The 22,310-nt window shown below is 37.1% G+C and overlaps 1 protein-coding gene across 1 annotated transcript in view; it reads right to left on the reverse strand.

Annotated features, from left to right (window-relative positions):
• Positions 1-22,310, reverse strand: part of CHSY3 (chondroitin sulfate synthase 3) — a 266,058-nt gene that overhangs the window by 52,272 nt on the left and 191,476 nt on the right. The window lies entirely within an intron of this gene.

The following is a 22,310-nucleotide window of genomic DNA, read 5'->3' on the forward strand; positions in this document are numbered from 1 at the left end:
GAGATACTACCTCACACCTGTCAGAATAGCTAAAATCAAAACCACAAGAAACAACAAATGTTGCTGAAGATGTGGAAAAGGGCAATCCTTGTGCATTGTTGGTGGGAATGCAAATTGGTGTAGCCACTGTGGAAACCAGTATTGAGGGTCCTCAAAAATTTAAGAATAGAATTATCCTATGATGCAGGAACAGCACACAGCACTACTGGATATTCACTCCCAAATATGAAAACACTAATTCTTTTTTTTTAAATTTATTTTTGTTTTTTAAAAAAATTTAAAAGACTTTTTATTTAATTGAGAAAGAGAGTGAAGGAGAGATAGAGAGCACAAGTAGTGTGGGGAGAGGAAGGATCAGACTCCCTGCTGAGCAAGGAGACCAAAGTAGGGCTCAATCTCAGGACCCCAGGATCATGAACTGAGCTGAAGGCAGACGCTTAACTGATTGAGTAATCAAGCATCCCACAAAAACACTAATTGGAAAGGATACATGCACCCTTATGTTTATGGCAGCATTACTGACAATAACCAAATAATGGAAGCAGCCCAAGTGTCATAGATGAATGGATAAAGAAGATGTGGTATATGTACACAATGGATACTACTCAGCCATAAAAAAGAATGAAATCTTGCCATTTGCAGTGACATGGATGGAGTTAGAGAGTATAATGCTAAGTGAAATTAGTTCATTAGAGAAATAGAAATACCATATGATTTCACTCAGATGTGGAATTTAGGAAACAAACCAAATGAGTAAAGGAAAGAGAGAGAGAGAGAGAGCAAGAAAGAGACTCTTAACTCTAGAGAAGTGATGATTACCAGAGGAGAGGTGGGGGGGAGGGGGAGGAAGGGGAAAATAGAGGATAGGGATCAGAGTATACAAACCAAGATGAAAAAAATAAAATAAAAATAAAAAAAGAGATAGGCACAGACGCTGAAACTGACAGCAATGTGATAGAGTAATTGACCTCTGTAAATCTGACCCAAAAAGTGAGGCATGGCTTCTATGTCCTTTTTCTTTTTTTTACAAGTTAGTTTTTGTTGTCTTTTCTGTCTTTTACACAGGATATTTTAAATCTTTGGAATATTGAAAATAAGACAAAAAAAAAAAAGCAAAAAACCTTGATTATTCAGCAGAGACAGTTTGGAAAGCACTACCCTAGAGAATTCTTGTATTAGCAGGCTGTCAAGAATATTCATCTCAGTACTGTTTGCAACAGGAAAACAACTTCAAGAAAAACCTTGAAATCAAAACTGAAAGAAACCAAAAAAAAAAAAAAAAGAAAGAAGAAGAAAGAAGAAAGAAAGAAAGAAAGAAAGAAAGAAAGAAAGAAAGAAAGAAAGAAAAATTCTCTTACAGAAGACTTACAGGTAAGTTGTAATATACTCACATAATGGATCATTATGTAACAGTAAAAATTAATGAGCTATAATGATGCAAAATAATATAAATGAATCTTTAGAAAAGTATCACTCCATGATAAACGCCAAGTCCCAGAAGGTTCTATATTGTGTGACATCATTTTATAAAAACTCAATAACATAATTAACTGATCAGTTAACTCATTAGTTAATATAGTTTAGGCATACAAACTTACATGGTAGAATTAGTTTTTTTAAAGCAGAAAAAAGATGATCTCTGATATTATTGAGGTAGGAGGGTTTTATAGAGAAGAAATAAATACACAAACCCACTTATTGATGATGGTATAATTCTTGAGTTAGATGATGGGTTAAAAATATTTGTATTATTATTATGAATTATATTTTAAATAAATTTCATCTATATTTTGGTGCATAAAATAACATAAAAACAGAAAAGATTCCAAATGAAATTCAATCTCTTTTGGAAAAGAACTGTCAAAACTTTTGTGGCTTAAGTGTTACAAATGAGATTCTGTTTAAAACCTAAAAAAAATAAAAAAATAAAAAATAAATAAAACCTAAAAATAACTAAAATCTCCACTTAGGTTATGAAATCTAATTATAAAATATCTGGAGGTCAGTACTGTAGTAATACATGGTATTACTACATGTTTTTATCATATGTAAGATGTATGAACATAAACCATTGTCATGTTCTTTCTGCAAATGCACGAAGAGATGAAACTAGGAATAAAACCAACAATTATATATCCCATGTATATAAATGAAAACACCTGATAAAAGGAATTTGGCATTCTTTTGTAGTTCATATTATTTCTCAAGCACTTACTATATCTTGGGCATGAATCTGGGCAAAACTGATAGCCAAGATCTTATTTCAATGTGCTTCAAGATACAGGGATTTAAGAGAGACAATGCAATGCCAAATAAATGCTCAATCAAAATCATAGTGTTATGTACCATGAAGAAAATAAAGGAGGAGGAATGTGATTGAGATGACAGGGATTTACTTTAGGGGCTATCTAATACAGGTTGGTCACAGATGTCTTCTTTGAGGAAGCAGCCATCAAGGAGAACCATTTTCTGAAGGAAAAAAATATTATAGTTTAATGGCTCTAAATGGGAATGAGTTTTGGGCTATTAGCAAAACAGAACACTTTCTATAAGACTGAAGCCATGGAGGGGTCACTTGAGGAGGTCAGATAGCCTTGCTCATCACTGAAAGAGTTTCTTAGAAGTTTGTCATCAATTTCTCTGGGACTTAGGGATGCCTGGGTGGCTCAGCAGTTGAGTGTCTGCCTTTGGCTCAGGGCGTGATCCCATAGTCCCGGGATGGAGTCCCACATCCGGCTCTCTGCGAGGAGCCTGCTTCTCCCTCTGCCTGTGTCTCTGCCTTTCTCTCTGTGTCTCTCATGAATAAATAAATAAAATCTTAAAAAAAAATTTCTCTGGGACTCAATTAGCACATTCTTCCTGCACATTCTGATTCATCTTCATATATTCAGCCACCAATTGGACTTCTCTACTTGGGTGTTTCCATAGGTTCCTCAGACCCAACAGAACCAAAACCTAACACATTTTCTTCTGCACAGTGCAACCCATCTGGTGGTGCTCCTGTCCCCATTCACCCAGATGCCCATTCCAGAATTTGGAAGTCATCTTAAACTCTGTTATTCTACTCACCCCTCTGATTTATAACTGGGTATCACTCACCAGTCTTATTTGCTTCTTCCTCTTCTTCTGACCATTGGTTTAGCATTGTCACCTCACCTCAATTATTCAACTGGTCTTTTTACTATTCTTCCTGCCTCAGGTCTTGTCCCACCTCCAAGCTGTCTTCCACATAATTTTCATGGTAAACTTTTCTAAAAGGCGTATCTGGCTTAAAATCTGCCAACTGCTTTCCTTGCCTAACGGACAAAATCCAAACTCTTAATGAGGCATGTGAGACCTCTGGGATCTGTTCCCTGACTTCTTTCCATGCCATTCACAGGCAAGCCTGTAGCAGGACGAATGCTGGCAGTTCCGAGACAGAAGCATGACTCTCTCCCCTGGTCCTCATGGCACCAAATATAAACTCCCATGGAGGCACAGAGAGTAACATTGCTCTTCCATGGTGCCTGTTTTCTTCACATGCTCCCTGGATCCTCAGGATTTAAGGAAGAGCCTACTAGTCAGTAGGTCCTGAGTAGCTTCTTGTTGAGTGACTCAGGAGTGAATTAAGCCCTTCTGTTTAATTTCTAGATAAATCTCAACCTCTCTTTCTTTTTTTCTTTTTTTCCATCATCCTTGCCAGTACTTAGGTCTGTGTCTCATCAGCTCTTGCCTGGACTATTTCAGTAGCTTCTGAAATGGCCCACTCTCTTCTTTCTCAATTCCATCTGCTACACAGCTGCCAGAGTTAAAATCCACTGGTATTGCTCCCTCAAATTTTCAGTTGCTCAGAGCTCCTTGGCAGGAGGCTTCATGACTGTTCTGGGATTTCTCTGCAGCCATTACATATGCAGTACATTCCAGTTATATCAAACTACTTACAGTCTCCCAAGTATATTATGCTGCTTCTTGCCTGGACTGACTTAATTCCTTCTGCCTTCCCCAACCCCTTCTCTCTGTGGCTTTATCTCCTCAGCCATTAAGATTGAAATCAAGCATTGCTTTCTCAGTGAAGCCTTCCACTGACCCTTACCTGGCTACATTAATATCTTCTAATTCCCACAAAAGCAAGACACACATTGATTATACACCATGGCACATTATTTCTATCCATTTGCTGATCTCCTTTATTAGCTTTACTAAAGGCAAGGGTCTAAAACTTTTCTTAGTGAATTCTGAAGACATGGCATAATATCTAGGAAATGAAAACCCTTAAATAAATGTTTGGAACAAAATTTTTGATGTTCTTAATTTTGGTATATTGACCATATATTATCTCTAAACAGTTACAGAAACAAAGCAAAATAGTAATGAACTTTTAAAAAATTTCTTCTAAGTCTGAAGATTAATGAGGGTAGCAAGATAATTCTCTGTCTTTTACTCTTATTAAGAAATATATAATCAAGACATGGTCTCTATTAAGAAATGCTACCTTATTTCCAAAGAAATTAGTAACAACTTCAATACCACTTGCAAAGTCTGAGAGTTTTCTGAACAATATTTCAGTGACAGTTTTGACAGACAGGGAAACCAATTCTTTGTGATATGAGGAGGTGGAGAAAAATGATGGCAACAAGCAATAAACATAATTGAATTGGAAAGTGTAAAAAGTTGTGAAAGAACAAGACTGGCAGGAGCTTCAATGTTAAGTTAAACAAATGAAAATAAGTGAAAAAAAGAATCAGAAGTTTATTTCAGACAGCTAAAATGCTTCTTTTTTTTTTTTTTTTAGCTAAAATGCTTCTTACTGTAGTTTTCCACAGACAAACCTCAACACCTATACATAAATTCATTTTATACTCCTTGAAAGGAATGATGTAAGTCTGTATTTGTTAGTGTGAAGTTAAGTTTAAGAAAAATTCAAGTTTTTTTAAAAGATTGATTATTTATTTATTTATTTTTTATTTATTTACATGTGTGAGTAAGGAAGGAGGAGGGGCAGAGAGAATCTCAAACAGAGTCTGTGCTGTGGATGGATGGAGCCCAACTCAGGGCTCGATCTCAGGACCCTGACATCATGACCTAAGTTAAAATCAAGAGTTGGTGGCTTAATCAACTGAGCCACTCAGGTGTCCAGAGAAATGTAAAGTTTTAAGAGACATTGTTAAATGAAAGTAAACTATTTATATAATACAATACATATTTACATGTACATATATACAGTACATATAATACTTTCATATAATATCATCACATTTACAGTCAGAAAGAAGAAACCACATACATATAAGTACATGAATATGTCTTTATGTAAGTATAAATGTGTGTATCTATATCTATACCTATCTCTATCTATATGCTAGTAATTTTTTTTGAAAGTTAAAATTCACCAAGAAGTGACTCTGGAGAATGTGCTTTAAGAGTCTGGCATTAGAAACACTTTTCATTACTTACCCTTTTGCAGCTTACGAATTTTTACCCACATGTGTGATATTCGTGCCGCATAATAATCACAGAAAAAAAACCTCACAAAATGTGGAGGAACCCTTTAGTAAATAAAACCAGAGATGACTGTACAATTTAATTATTCACATTGTTTTAAGGAAACTCTGTGCTGCAATTACATTAAAACAATGTTATATGATATTTTGAGTGCAGCCAAATGTTGCAAGCAAAATTGGAATTACTGTTTTTGTTTTAGTTAAAATCTTCAATCAGAAGATCTTAAATAGATCAGGACAGTAGTTTTAATAGTAATTTATGATTTTAAGATGATACCATAATTTTTAGGAATAGCATTTTAAAGTTCAGCTAACTTTCTCCTCAGCAGGTGAAGGCCCTTTGCAAGAAAGTAAATATCTTCAACATATGTAAGGAAAATGTCACATAAGCTCATAATTATAGTTTACAATTGGTGAATATCAACAGGATTCAGAACAAGGCTACATTCTTGACTGTTACCTGTCAATGGCAAAGTAATAATCCCAATCCTTTTTGTGCCTTACCAAAATAGTGTATTACATATTTCAATTTCTAAGGCTCCCTTTCTAAAATTATCATAAAACTATGACTTACCAATTAGAATAAAAAAATAAAGCAAATTAAATTGTTTAAATGTTAAATAAATTACCATGTATGCTGGTATAGTACTGCCTTGGAAATTAGGATCATAGTCTGTATATTCAATCAGACAAACCCGGGTTTGAATACAAATCTGCTCCTTATAAGCTCTGTGACCCCAGGAAAGCAATATAGCTACCATAAACCTCAATGCCCTCTTTAAAAACAAGGGAACATATTTAAAAGATTAGTGAGATTAAAAGGTACAAAATTCGAGTTACAACAGAAATAAGTCATGGAAATGGAAAGTACAGCGTAGGGAATATTGTCAAGAGTATCATAATAACATTGATGGTGATTACACTAATTGTGGTGAGCACTGAGTAATGTATAGAACTGTCGAATTGATATGGTGCACACCCGAAGGTAGTATAACATGGTATGTCAATTATACTTCAATAAAAAGAATATTAGTGGGAAAATTTAAATAAAACCTTAAGTAAACAGCATCAAGTAGATTCTCAAATGTCATTCAGATAGTAACACTAATGCTTAATGAGAGTTGTTACTCATAAGAATCTGGTATTGCTTTTATGAAACAATTGGAAATCAAGAATTAGAATTAAGCATGAGGTAGAAAGCAAGCAATCAGAATAAAGAGAATATAGATTTTGGAGCAAACCTGAACCAACCTTCACTGCTTCTCTCCTTCAGGTTGGCAGGCTATCATAGAGACATTTTGACTGTCTTTTTACATAATAAACTAATCTCTATGTTTAGCCTCTTCTAAAAAACCTAGTTTTCAAAATATAGTAAAAATCATCATATTCCATTAATTCCAAGTTCCTGACAGCTAAAATTATAAATTATGTCCCAGATGACACCCAAGGCCACCCAATAGTCATACAAATCTATGCACAGGAAGGAGTCAATTCCAACAGTGACTAGGGGGAGAAAAATTATATTACAAGTAATCTGAACAATTATCTCATAGACAATTGAGAGTTTAATGGGAGCAAAATTATTAAAACTTTCTGACTCTTGCCCTTGACACAGTGCTGAGAGTACGAGTCTTTCTTACACCTACCAAGAGGAACTTCTGGTAAATTGGCAAATGACTATATAATGTTTTACATAAAAATCCCAGGACTCATTGCTAATACCACCTCTGTTTGACATGTCCTATATTACAGAAAGAGTCAATAAGGGGCACAGTTTTATACTCTCAGAGTAATTCCTAATAAAGATTTTCTGAGTGAAGTGTAAAGGGGCTTAGAAAATATTAACTGTAACGTTTATGATGTCTTTTGGGAAAGATGAGAGAAGTCTGATTCTGTGGCCTCTATTAGGCTATCTCAGGGTTTTCCAACCTGGGTAATATTGGCTTTGGGGGCTAGAAAATTGTCTGATGGGTGTGCACACGTGTGTGAAAGAGGTTATCCTGAACAATGTGAATGCGTGTGTGCATGTGTGTGAAGGAAGGTATCCTGTAAAATGTGCAAATGTGTGTGTGCATGTGTGTGTGAAGGAGGGCATCCTGCACAATGTAGGATGTTTGGCAGCATCCTGGCTTCTGCTGACCAGATGCACCTCCCCAGATATGACAGTCATAAATGTCTCATTGGCAAATGTCTCCTGGGGTGGGAGGTAAAATCACCCACGGTTGAAAACCACTGGACTATTTGTATCCATCAACTCAATTCTTGCTACCCTAAGCCAATTCATTTTCTATGAGTGTACATATTAAAAATCTAATTTCCTTTAAGGGTGGGGAAGGCCGAAGTCCCAACTTTTGTAATTGTTTGATGAGTATATTATTGTACCCTCATTAATTTATTTCTTCTATTTCTAAAGAAATGATCAGTAGTTACAAATATTATTTTAGAAGAACTTTGGTGATGTTCACAAACCTACACTGCCCTCTGTTATGTTAGAAGTATGAAAACTTTGGGGCACCTGGGTGGCTCAGTAGGTTAAGTGTCTGACTTTGGCTCAAGTCATGATCTTGTGGTCTTGGGATCAAGCCCCACATCAGGGTCTGTGCTCAGGGGAGAATCTGCTTCTCCCTTTCCCTCTGACCCTCCCTAGCTCATGAGCATGCACGTGCTCTCCATCTCACTCTCAAATAAATAAATAATCTTTTTTTAAAAAAGGATGTAAACTTTGCCTAATGAAGTTTTTATTTGTTTTGTTTTGCTTTATTTTCCTACTCTCTTCAGTATAACTAGGACAATGTCTTAGTTGCCATAAAAATAATAATTCTCCTTCATGTTTAATTTCTCATCATGGACCTGAGTCCATTGTAAATCTTATCTGCTATACTGGCTATTTTGATATTTCCATGGGGAGATATACACGTGGTTTACACACACTCCCATCCCTTTAATAAAGATTTGGTGTTCAGTTTTTAAGATAGATTATTGAAGAATTCAACCAGAAAAAGGGTAAAGATAAGTTCATTATAGTGGGAGAATGAGATGCTGTAGACAGAGGGTAAAATTTGGATCTTTGGGGCATTGGGGACCAAGGTTGTATAGAAAAGAATTTGATACAGAGTTACAAGAAAGAGTGGAGAAAAAGAACAAGGTAGGGGAACAACAGAAATGAGCTAAAATATGTCTTCTAGAAAAGTCTAGGCGGTTGTGAAGTCATTTCTGCTGTGGCAGAAGCCAGAGCTTGAGAAAGAGCTCACAACAGCAGGAATCACCAAGCAATAGGGTATGCAAAGCAAATCACTACTTGTCCTGTAAAGGAGGTCAAAACAGAAGTACAGGGAATCTTCTTGTTGAAAGATTTAGAGGAGTCTACAGTTCAGATCCAACAAGGTCTTTCTGAAGTATCTATCTAGGATATATACTATCTATTACATATTATGTATATATATTGCAGGCCTATTAAAAGTGAAAGGTCTAGCTACTTATATCAACTTAGATTTTGGCAATGTGGCTTAAGATACTAAGAATGATGGGTTATTCTATAACAACTCATCATCTTATATCACATTATAACCATTTATTTGTATGTTATTTTTAATATTTCTCCTTGTTATAGACTGTGAGCTCTCTGAGGCTCAGGACCATGTTTAAGCTTCTCAGAATGGTGTATCTCTAGTTCCCAGCTCAGAATGAGTCTCATAATAAATGACATAATATCTTTGGAATTTAGGAATGTACTAGGAATAACTATGCTTATTTGAGGTCTCTAAAGATAAAGAGAGCTTAAAGTTGAAAATGGAAAGTTGATTCATTCAATAAATATTTCTTGAATGTCTGCTATGAGGGACACTAGATTTGCAATAAAAAAAATGTCTATGCCCTTGTGGATTTGACATTCTGGCAGGTAAGTACAAAAGAAAAGAATAAATTGATTAACATTAAGTTCAAATTGAGATACAGAATATGAAGGAAATTAGTTGAATGATGAGGTCAGATCGGACTTATTATAAATAGGGTGGCCAGGGAGGGCCTTTTCTGTGGGAGGTGTTTTGGGAAAAAAGGAGCACAGTTTAGGTAAGATCATAAAGGTAAGGGGGCTGTTTCTATGGTACAATTAAGAATTTTGTCCAGGTAGAGGGATCACCAAGTACAAAGTCTACAGGTATCTAGACCTTGCCTCCCAAGTACACATGTTGTTCCAGGGTCTGGGACATAGCTATTAACCAAGCTGACTAACAGCTCCTGTGGAGCTTAGGAGTCTAGTGGATATGGTCAGGTTGAACAGTGGATATGGTAGCAACCTGCACTTATGAGAGAGACTCTGGAGGCAGCTGCCTGAGTTTTAATCCTGGATTCACCAGTTATTATTGGGGGTACTGCATAGGTTTCCTGCCTGCTCTGCACCTCAGGTTCCTTCTCTATTCAATTAGGTTATTAGGTTATCAATTAATACTTACCTCATGGGGTGGTTGTAGTAACATTTAAATATTGGTTATTACCTTAGGCTTGGTAAAGCTACTTCTTTGTTTTCAAGACGCAACTTAAATCATTCCTGGGTTTTAAGTAGGCAAGCTGCATATTCTGCTTTATAACTGTAGAGGTGCTTCTTTACTGCTGCATGGAAAGCCAAGTGAAGCAGCTGTGATTAGGTAAAGGGCTAGATTGCACACGTCCCAAATAGGAGGCAATAGTGGTACAGAGACATAGAAAAATGCAGCAAATGAGGATATGTTAGGGATGTTGAGGGAACTAAAGGGAGAAATCCAAGAATATTCTGGAGTTTTCATCAACTTAACCCATTCAGTGATTTCCTAAGGTGGAGAAGACCAGGAGGAAGTAGATTTGAGGGAGATATTTCAGAATGTAATCCTAACCGTGTTTGGCCTTGCCTAATGATGTGTGAATAGACGATGAGCAAAAAGTGGGCAGTACATGCAGTGAGAAGAAATGGTTTTACTTAGGGATGTATGTGGAGATAAAAAGGGAAGAAGGGTGAAGAACAAGCTCTGAGAAACCTTCAGTGAACAGTCAGGAGATACGGAGAGTATGGAGTATCATGAGAATAGAACTGGTCTGGGAGATTGGTGTGGGGACGGCAAGACATGATATGAGAATATGCATTACTTTTTAGAAACAATTTCTGGTAGAAGCCGGTCAGAGAAATGCCTCTTAAAAAATATGAACATCTGCGTGGAGATTTGTGGACCTGAAGGAGTGAAGGGATTGGGGAACAGGCATGTAAGGACAGAGAAAGGAACAGAATTCTGATCACTGCAGGGATTAGCTCCAATTGCTTAGGGGTAGTAGAGGAAAATATGACACACTTCTGATATCTCAGACCAAGGGAAGGGCAGGAAGTGTGCAGGAGTGAATGTCAACAACTGGGTCATCTTCTGTGAGCCTCTGTCAAGGACCAGGAGGAATCTTAGTGTCTCAAGGAGGACATGTGACTTGTGGGGAGAGGCTCTTGTGAACCCTAACTCTGGCTACTGAGGAGAAATGAATTAACAAAATAACAAGGAACCCAAGACAAAGTGATTATAGCATCACAGAGATTGTGAGAGCTAAGGAGGGAATATTAGAACAGAATTTCAGGTACATGCCACAGATTTAAGAATATAGATTTCTACATGGTTACATGGCATGGAATTCTGGGAGAGGATAGTTTAAAAGAACCGGGAAGTCAGAAATGCACAAAGAATGCAATCCTGTCAAGAGTATAAAAGCAAGGTGACCAGGTGAACATTGTTCAGGTAGGTAACTTCCTGGTCATGGACTAGCACAAGTCCTATAGTCCTAATTGCATTTGGGTCTGATGTTAGGAAAGCAAAATGAGAGGGGAAGGAGAAAGAGAAAGGGAGAGAAAGAAGAAAAAAAAGAAAAAGGAAGAGGAGGAAAGTAAGGGAAGGAGAAGGAAGAGGAAGGAAAAGAAAAAAAGAAGAAAGGGAGAAAAATACAAGTAAGGAGGGAGGAAGGATGGAGGGAAGAAAGAAAAAATAAAATGAAAGAAAGCAAAAAAGAAAGAAATATAAACAAAACATGAGAGGATGAAAACAAGGAGGTATTCACTGACAGTCCAAACTTAAATCATTCAAGTTAAAATATATATTTAGACCATTTGTTTACAAACTCTGATTTTCTAAAAGAATAAATATTTTAGAAAGTTACAGTTAAGATAATTAGATTACTTCTAGTTTCTTCTAAAATTCTGTTGGTGTAGAAATTTGTGAAATTAAGGTTTTTAAAACAATCATTGTGACAGTATTTTTCCCATCAAGAGCTAACTTTGTTTTACTTAAGATTCAGAGGAAAAGTATGTCACACGAAATATTTTTAATAATATCAGTTTTTATGTATATAGCACTTTACAACTTGGGAAGCACTGTGATGTGCTTTCCTTCACTGGGGTGATCATGGTGACTCTGATGTGAAATGTGTAGCCACTAGCACTTTACTTACAAAGGAAATGAGGCTCAGACCCTGCAGTTTTTCTACAGGCACACATCCCTAGCAGGTGGCAGTGACAACTCCAGAGTTAGAGCTTCTGATAAATTCCCCATTGTTCTTTCCATTATAATGTTTAATGATAAAATTTAAAATTAATTTTTTAAATATTTATTTTTCTAAGCTTCTTTAAAAAGAAAATATTTTATTTTTGAGAGAGAGAAAGAGAGAGAGAGAGAATGAGCCAGGGGAAAGGGCAGAGGGAGAAGCAGACTCCCCACTGAGCAGGGAGCCCAATGCAGGACTCGATCCCAGGACCCCAGGATCATGACCTGAGCTGAAGCCAGATGCTAAACTGACTGAACCACCCCGAGGCACCCTGTTTTCCTAAACTTCTATGCATATTTATATCATTGCATCTCAAAAGTAGGTTAAAGGCATAACATTTTATTAGTTTTGTAAATAGCACATGTATAACCATGTATGGGAAGATTATCATTCTTCTATCTGGCTTCGTAAACAGGATAATGAAATTCTTGTGTGTCATAAATTAATTTGTGTCACGTAAGCGGGGTGTATATCTGACAATGCAAAGTCATTTCTTTGCTCACTTAAAAGCTGAGGGACACTTAACTACATACCACCAGTAGCACACCATGAGTAGAGAGCCCCTTGCTGAACCAACTCTTTTAGAGCGATGCCACAATTCAAGATGGTCAAACAATGATCCACCCAATCTGAGATGGCCTTTTAGTCAAAGGAAGATCTGAGCTAAACTGATGATATCTTTTGTAAGTGCTATATTGTAGGTATATTAAATAGCAGAGAAGAATACAACGAGCATTCTTGTGGACCCTCCCCATAATTGGCATTGATAATCTTGAGGAAACTTGATACATAGGACTTTTCTATATCTGGCCAGTTAAGATATGCATCACTGGAAGAGAGCAGATAAGTGTCTGCCTGTGCATATCTCCATAGAATAGCGGCCAGGTAGGACAGCCAGAACTTTGCCTTGAGTATTCTCTGGGCAGGGGGGTTAAAAAAAAAAAAAAACCCTCATTATTTCATCAACACACATTACCCCATGCCTTTCCCTTAATGAGAAATAAGGTTGTTCAGGAAAAATCTTTCAATCTTGCTAAACTTTGAGAGCAGAATTTTTCAGAGTCTTGCACTTTTTGTGTGCGTGTGTGTTGGATTTTGGTATTTTCATTCCTCAGTATGCATTCATTATTAGAACTGGAAATATTTCCTTCAAACAAGCTAAAAACATTATTTTTTGTATTAAATGCTCCATAAAGATGAAGTTGGGATATATTTCTTTCAAACTTTGTGAATAATTTGAAGTTGCAAATTGTCAGTGTGGCGGTAATAATTTAGGTACATACTTCCTTTCTTGGTTGATAAGGTGCTGGAATTACACCTCACTGCTATATTTCAAAGCATATATTTATAGAATTGAGAACACTAATAATGTAAAATCATAATAAAGCATCCCACGCTCTGAACTAATCTTTAGAATAGAACAAAACTTTGTTAGTTCATCTTCATGGAGAAAAAACACAAGAAACAGCTTAACCCTTAAGCAGCTAATACTGTGATAACAACTGTACCCACAGCATTTCCTTGTTTACCTAAATTTGAGTACTTGTTAATTTTAAGACTGTCTGGTTTCCCTAATTTATGACTTAACAGTGGTATAAGTAATATCAAAATAAAATACTTTATTCATAGAGATATACAAAATGACTGCTGTCCGATAGCTGAGAGTAAAATAGAATTAAGTTTTAGAGACTTGATGGTAATCATAAATTAAAGAGACAATAGGGTTTAGTAGAAGAACAAGGGTATACAGCTGGAAAGATCTAGGAACTCAGAATCTACAGTTTACCTGACTAAGCACATTTCTTAATATCTCTTCTTTATTTTCCTTCAGATTTCAAATGGGGATAGAACACTTGGCTTGCAACGTTGTTTTAATAATTAGAGATAATGTAGGAAAGTGTCTGGCACAGTGTGTGGCATGAAACAGAAGCTTACTTTGGAAATATTAATATAATCAATTACCCACAGATTGAAATTTAGACAAATGTTAAGTCCATGATGATTTGCTCAAGAGGAAAATGTGAAAATTAAAAATATGACTTGGGATGAGATAAGCACGGGGTGTTGTACTATATGTTGGCAAACTGAATTTAAACAAAATATTAAATAAGCAAAAAATATTTAAAATGGGAGTTTTACTTATTCATGCTATAGCATTTTTGTCTATCATAGTATGTTGATCCTGGAAAATAAAGCTGATAGTTGATTCAGATGAGATTCTCTGATACATATACGGATAGATAGATAGATAGATAGATAGATAGATAGATAGATACAGCTTTTATATCTCTTTGAAAGATGTTCCAGTTCATGCAAAGCCAGAAAGCATTAGCAGAGCTACACAGCCATGAGCAACAGAACCACAGCAAGGCTCTTTTTGGCATCTGTTGAAGTCAGGCAAGGGTGGCTCACAAGTGAAATAACAGCTTTAGGAGAAACAACAACAAAAACCCAACCCAGCAATGACAAGGTGAATTTGCACAGCCCAACTGTACTCTTCATTCCTAATTATAAAAATGCCTCTTTTATTAGCCAAGTGTCCTGGTTTGTATGATCAAATTATCTGGTCATGCTAACACTGGATTTTATGATAAAAAAAAAAGCAAAGAAATGAAATATTAATGATCAAACCATTCACATTTTAGCCTACCAGAACAAAACCATAAAATCATAAGATCAACATGCACTCTTAGGTTTACAGAGTGGGGTCTATCCTTCGCTCTCTTCCTTATAACAAAATTATAAGCCAATCTTGTAACCTCAGATGAAAAAGACAGATGGACATCATTCTTATTAGGACGTTCTCAATACAAGCATAGCTATGTCTTCATTGACTCAGGGTTAGTACTGTAATGACTATAAATATAAGCTCAACAAACTGCATAAGAAATTGGAAGTGGAGCAGTAAGATTATCCAGTGTTACAACCTAATAACCAACGTTCTTTATTCAACCTATATAAACAATAACCATTGGTCTTTCTCCGGGAAGGTTAATGAGCCCAATAGAGGCCATTCAGCAGGAAATCAATACACACATACTTAATTAAGCACCCAGATCATGTTAGGGACTCTGAATTGGTAAGAAAACCACACCAAAGGCAGACATGAAATCAGTTCTCATGCAACCTCAAAATGTGATTATTAATTAGAATAGCAACTGACAAAGCACAGTGAGAGAGCTAAACCCAAAGTATCACAATGACCAATATCAAATACATTAAAAAAAATGTGTGAACTGAGGCACCTTTGATGCTGGGAAATTACTGTCAGCTTAAATTCCTAATTAACTATGCTCAATTTCATTAGCTATAGAGTGTGAGGGATGACATTCCTGAGGCCAGTCTTCACAATCATACGAGACAAATTCATAAAATATAAAATTCAGGCTCGCTATCCAGGGAAACCTTAGACAGTAGCACACCTTTACAAGAGCAGCTCTCTGGGATCACTTATCTCCTTGTTTTGGGTTCTGCCACCATCGATTCAGCAGATTCAAAGGCAAACAAACCTGCCCATTCCCAAGTGACCGTCACAGTCTTGTACAGCTTTGGGACTAGACTAGGGATCAAGAGGCTAAATTTTGCTCCCCTTCCCATTCTTATCTTAAATTAGAGATTTAGTTAGAGTTCATCACCATCTCTATATTGCAATTTTATTATTTATAGCTCAGCATTTCATTTCTATCCCCTACTCTCTTGTTCTCCAGGGATAAAGTGAAAAGAAGAGCAATGCGGCATGATTGATATTTAATCCATTTATTTTTTAATAAGCATCTTCTCGGCTAGAGTTTTTGCTGACATTGAGAACAAAATGTGAGAGAGAAGCCCTAGGAATAAAAAGTGAGAAATCACACATAGAACCAAATTTAAAGAGCTGCATTTTTAAAGAGTTCAACAGGCGTGTTTTTGGTATTCTTATCGAAATAACTTTCTAGCAAATGGAAGCATCAACATACCGGCAAGACACAAACATTGTTTCACCTATTTTTGTAGATGAGATTATAAGGATTTCTACTGTTGGTTCATTCTCAGTAATCTGTTCCCATGAAGAGGATTAAGGCGCAGAGAACATGGCAGGGAAATACGGGATGCATGTTGAACCATGCAGGCTGAGTGAGGTTTGCTCAGACAGGCTATGTCAAACATTTGAGACGCTGTCTTGCCACTAGGCACACATCTTGTTGAAGGCATGGTATCCAGCAAATTCTGTCTTCTGTTTTACGACGTGAAATCTTTTTGGGATCTTTTCAACCCGTTCTATGCTCTTACATTAATTTTGTTACCACTGTTATAAACTATTTTTGGGCACTGATTGTATCTCTGTGCCCTGGCACTTGAGAACTGGAGAGAAAGAAATAACAGCAGCTAATGTGCTCTTATAAGCTCATTTGAAAAACCAATGTATTCATGAAACTGAAAACAGTAAATTGAAAACCTATTCTTTTTCTCAGACTCCCTACTTTGAGGCTCAAAAGACATGTTTTCAAGTTACTATAATTTTATTTTTAACACAGTGGCAACTCTATAAAATTAATCATTTATTTTACAAATATTGGATGGAAATGTTTTTAGTTGATGGCTCTCTGCTATTAAGCTTTTTAACTAAACTTTTTTTTTCACTTTATGGGGTAGGGATCACAGCAATTCAAGAAAAGGCAGTAGTATGAGTTCCAGAACATTTGTTCCAATTACATGAAATCTAAAGGTGGGATGGCATCTAATTTCACAGAAATATTGCTGTGTGGTCGGTCAACATCACCTCTTTCGACCACTGAAATGAGAACAAATAGACACCAGAAACATATTTCTTCTGTGGGTAATTTTCTCACATTACATACTGCTTCTAATATGTTTCGGTATGAAAGAACATTTATAAATGAAAGGAAAGCACACTATGCTTTAACAAACTTATTCCTGTCTAGCAACATAATTTTTGTTTTTCCTTTCAATTGGTGTATATTTAGGTAGGCTAAAATATTTATCAGTTTCTCCAGAAAACACTATTTATTTTTGGAAGCAAAGTAAGCAATAGTATCCCCAACCTAGTGGCAAATACTGGCTGTTGCTTATCTGCGACTGTGGAACTGCCAGAATGCCTGTCTTTAAAAACTAACACAAATACTTTCTCGAAGACACTGGTGTCAGAAAAATGAGTGCTGCTGTCGTACTACTTGCCCCAGGCTTGTAGAAAAATGTATACTTCATTTTTGTTTTCTTTCCAGAAAGGCATTATGTGTGGAATGATACTCATCATTAAGTAAAGAGGCATGTAAAGCAATAGTTTTGCTCAGATGAGACCAATCTTTTGTTTTGCTCAAATCTTATCTTAAAATCTAAAAAAAAAGTTTAAATTCAACTCCAAGAAGAAATATGGTCTATGACAGAGACTGGAGGAAACAGCAAAAATAGCAATAAATAGATTAATGTGTGTATCTGCAGTTATCACAAAGTGATTTTATGTATGTATGTATATATGCATTCATTCATTCATTCATTCATTCAATGACTTATTCATTCATGTACTTATGTGCATCATGGCAAGTCACATATATTATTGACTTGAAGACTGAAAAAGGAGCTTGAGGGGGCACCTGGGTGGCTCAGTTGGTTTAAGCGTCTGTTTTCTGATTTTGGCTCAGGTCATGATCTCAGGGTTGTGAGATTGAGTCCTGAGTTGGACGCTGCACTGAGTGGATTCTGCTTCAGATTTTCTCCCTTTCTGTCCCTGCCCCAGCTCACATGTGCAATAAATAAATAAATTCTAAAAAAATAAAAATGAAAAATGAGTTTGGGGACAATCTAACTCAAGGTACTCACATATACTACCTCAGGTACCTGGCCTTTACACATGTAAACACTCAATAAATACATGCCAGATGGATGAAGTGCGCAGGGGGGAAGCTCTGGGGCTCAATGCTGGCTCCATGAGGCCCAGACTCATCCTTTTCAGTGGTCCCTGGTTCCCAATTTTCAAAATGAGATAAGCAGTTAGGAGTCTTATGTGGTCCAACAAAACAAAATGTGTTTGCTCTTACGGCTTGTCCATCACCAATGACAAAGTACACACTTTCTGTTTTTCCTTAAGGGAAGACAAGTAAACACTGAAATGATTGGTTTCAAGTCAATTCAACAAGATTGCTGCCCTAAATTCCTAAAAAATTACATAAATGTCACAACACACAAATATTTTACAAGAGTTCTTTAAAATGGGATGAGCCCCCTCTATCTATATATGTCTATGCTACCATGGAGGTGAGGCTCTATGATTAGGGCTACAGGGGAGCTCTGAGCAAAAACACAGAGAACTCCTTTAATGGATTTATAGTCTGGTGCTCCATAGTAAAAAAAAAAAAAAGTTTACCCAAGGAAAAAAACTTTACAATTGTCCTCTATAATTTTACCTTTACTTGGCATTTTTTTCCCTAAATCAGAAAAATGAAACTTTAGGTCTCCGATATGTATGGAATATGGCTTCATTCCTCCATTCCTCTCTCCCTCCCTTTTATTTTCCTATCTAGTCAAGGACTCTTTATGGAGCTCCTACTACATGCTAAGAACATGCCTAGAGTTTAGGACCTAGCTATTCAAAGTGTGAGCTCCTACTACATGCTAAGAACATGACTAGAGTTTAGGACCTTGTTATTCAAAGTGTGAGTCAGCAGCATGAGCACCCAGGACCCCTGGATCAGAACCTGCACTTTAACAAGACCCTGGGTGATTCATATTCACATAAACATTTGAGAAGTACTATGAAGGAGAGTGCCTCCCATCTGGGGCATACACAGTCTCTCAGAGGAGACAGTCAGGGCCACGGTCAGCTCAAGCAGAGCTGCTGGGCACATTGTTAAAAGGTACAGATTCTCCAGGGAGAGGAAGCTCTATGGGCACATGGCAACTGGAGGAATTTTTGTGCAAATTAAAAGAAGTCTCTTCTCCTAGGCAGTCTCATCCATGTGCTTAGAGTCAGGGCTCTGGAAAGCAGCATGCAGGCCAGAGCCAAGCAACTGGGTGACCTGTGCAACCAGCAGTGCTGTACAGTATGTCCTTGAAACAGACTTTTTTTTTCTTCTGCCCCTCTGTCCCTCCCCTCTGTCCCTCTTTCAAGAGAGATTGATATTCCCTCCTTTCTAAGGAATGAGTTATATATTATTCTGGAAAGACTGTATGTTATCTATTCTGGAAAGACAACAGAGAACACCATAGAAATAGGCCTAATTGTGATATGATCAGGTTTGGTTTTCAGGATGATGATCAGGCTAGCAATGTAAGAAAAAAAACAGCAGAGATACTTGAAGGATGTCCCTAAAATTATCTAGGCATGAGGTAACGAAGCCCTGGAGGAGGTGAAGGTCACCAAGGAGCAAGGTTGGAAGACTCTCCATATAAATGGGCAGGTAGCAGGCAGGAAAGGGCAGAATGGTGCTTTCTAATTGAGAAAACCTCATAAACAATGTGTTAAGAGTACAAGCAATGAACCTCCACCATGGAAAGAGAACTCCTTCTGTTGAGAGTACCAGGCTGAATATGTCAAGCAGAAGCCTGGAAAAAAAATGGAAATCCAGGAGCCAGTGCTACTCCAGGCTGGAGAGGGCATATGAGTGGGCAGGAGGGAGCTCACCCATGAGGTCTGAGACCCTTCAAAGGCATTTCACATGCTACATCCCCACATCATGAACCAACCATATGGAGTAATAGCTAGGGTATTTAGCACAGTTCCATTTTCCTCAAGCATTCAACCCTTATTCCTGCAGTCATGGCCACAAATGGCATGTTTGTGTAAAAGACCTGGGAACTGCTGAATGCATGGAAAGAAAGTAGAGAGGAAACAGCATGTGCTCTGCAGTCAGACAGTCTGGAGTTGGACTCTTGGACACTTCACTTGCTAAATATGACATTGCTAAATATGACATCAGGGCAAATTACATACCCTCTTTAAACCTTAGTTTTCTTACCTGTACAATGGGAGGGGTTGATGTTTTTGTCTAGGGGTCAAAAATAGGAGGATCCCAATTCCTGATGTCCCCAGAACATTCTTTGTTTATATCTATCACTCCTGAGTAATTATTAACAATGTCCCCTTTCGTTTTAAGATGTGTTCAGTTGGAAAGAAAACTGTATGCTCACTTCTGGTGATAGAGACATTAAATGACGCAATCTGGGATTTTAGTCATCATTCTCCTTTCCATCTGTAGAAGAAGAAGGGAAATTTGGCAGGATCTTCATGACTGCAGTCTCACTTAATAACACACCTGGAACACAAAAAGTATCATGCATTCCTATTTCATGGACACTTAGCTAAAGAATTACTTAGGAAAGTGCTTTACCCAGGGTAATTTAGGGAAGAAAATTTCACTTCCATTAGAAGAAAGGCACAATTCTTCATTTTTCAGTTACATGTAGAGAAAATAAATTGATGGTAATTTACAAAAATGCTGCTGAAAAGTATCATACTCTGTAGCATAAGCTCACATGCTCCAATTTATCTTCTCCATATAAAACAGCCTAAAGTCAATGTGCATCATGATTATTAATATATGTAGTAATCCTAGGTATCCGGCCAATTGTCTATGTAGAATAACCTGGTTTACTGATAAAACAACTTGGCAAATTCTAATTGTTCTAGTAAGTCTACCTGCATTTAAAACATGATGAATGCCCTGATTTATATATGTTGGAAACAAAGATAAAAGATTAATTATTAATGCTGAGAATGTTGTGAGAATGCAGCAGCATCACTGTGAGTACCAAGAAAAATGATCTGGAAACATCAGTGTTCAACAGATGTATGGTATGTGTTATAGAAGATGGGCTGTTTATTGTTAGCTCTTCAAAGAGATCTCAAGGGAATATCAGTTTTCACTGGTTATAATTTAAATGTATTGGAAGGCTTTGTCTTCAACAGTTCTTCTATCACCAAAGTTCCATGACTGCATGGTTCATTAGTGTAGAGATTACTAGGATCTGACACATCGTCCGGGCTCCTGAGCATCTTGAAGGCATATTTATACTGTTGCTCTTCCATGTCCACTATTTCCTTATGCTCATTACAAGGGTGCTCATAAAGGCATCTCATTGCTTTCTAGTGCCCTCTGCCATGGGATTCTCCTTGACAGGCTCCCATACAGCTCCACTAAGGGACAAGAGGTTGCTAGGCAAGGGAGGGATACACTGGAAGAATCAGAATGCTCTCTTTTCCCTTTTCATCTCTCGCCTCTGTCCTTCAAAAAGTAGCCTGACCCCCCCTGAAATGATGCCAAATTTCTTTATAAGCTACAAAAATAGAACACTTACTACTCAATCAATGATTCTGTTTTTGCTGCAATAACTTTTTTTAGTCAAATGATTGAAGCTAAAACTCAAAGATGATTTCTACTTGGGGCAAGTCAGTCAGGTCCCTCCTACTGCTGACTGAGTTGTTGGGAGAATCAATTCTGAGTAAGTGGATCATCTGATCTTCAGTTGTTGGTGCTGACTTTAGCCTGCCATTCCTATGAGCAGCAGGCATATATAGGCTCTCTGTGATCTCAGGTGATTGAAACAGGTAGTGAAACTCTCCACTTCAGAAGGAACAGGGAAGTGAAGAAATCAGGAAGAATCACTTCACTTGGCACGGGCCAACTGCCCACAGAGGTGGAGCAATTCATCACAGCCAAGTACACTGACCATTATTACATCAGGAATAAAGAAAAGCATGTGCCAATTAACCTGTGCAGCCTGTTAAAATTATAGGATTAATTCTGCCCATCAATCTTCCCATTCTTTGATTAATATGAACTCTTGTTTAGCCCAAAGGAACAAACACACCAGAAAAATAAAATGTTGAATATAAAAAGTGACAAACCTATTTCAAGAATATATTTAAAAGCATGGTGTTTGCTCTGATCGAGAAGGCAGTATTTATAGCCTGACTATGTCAGAGAGTGAACATTACAATTAGCACTCTGTCCTTGTCACATTTTTGTGAAGTCCTCTAGGATAATTAGTATGATTGCTTAAGGCTGTGGGAGTGTAACCCTCCTTTTTTTACTGCTGGAAATGTTGTTGTTGCTATTTGGGTCAAATATCTTAAAAGTTCCCAGAAAGGTTTTTCAAAAAGAATTCCGGGAGGCAAATGAAGGAATCACCAGGGAGATTGTGGAGAAGAAAGGGGCACTGATGCACTTAGGCTGGGTCACTTTGGGACAGTTAATGAATTGAGGATTAAAAGCCTCCAGTAGATGAGAAATGAGAACCTCTTGTGCCATCAGTAGGGAGAGACAAGTTGGAAAGAGGAGGAAAGGCGTC

The sequence above is a fragment of the Vulpes lagopus genome, chromosome 7, assembly GCF_018345385.1.
Source record: "Vulpes lagopus strain Blue_001 chromosome 7, ASM1834538v1, whole genome shotgun sequence".
NCBI classification, from domain to species: domain Eukaryota; kingdom Metazoa; phylum Chordata; class Mammalia; order Carnivora; family Canidae; genus Vulpes; species Vulpes lagopus.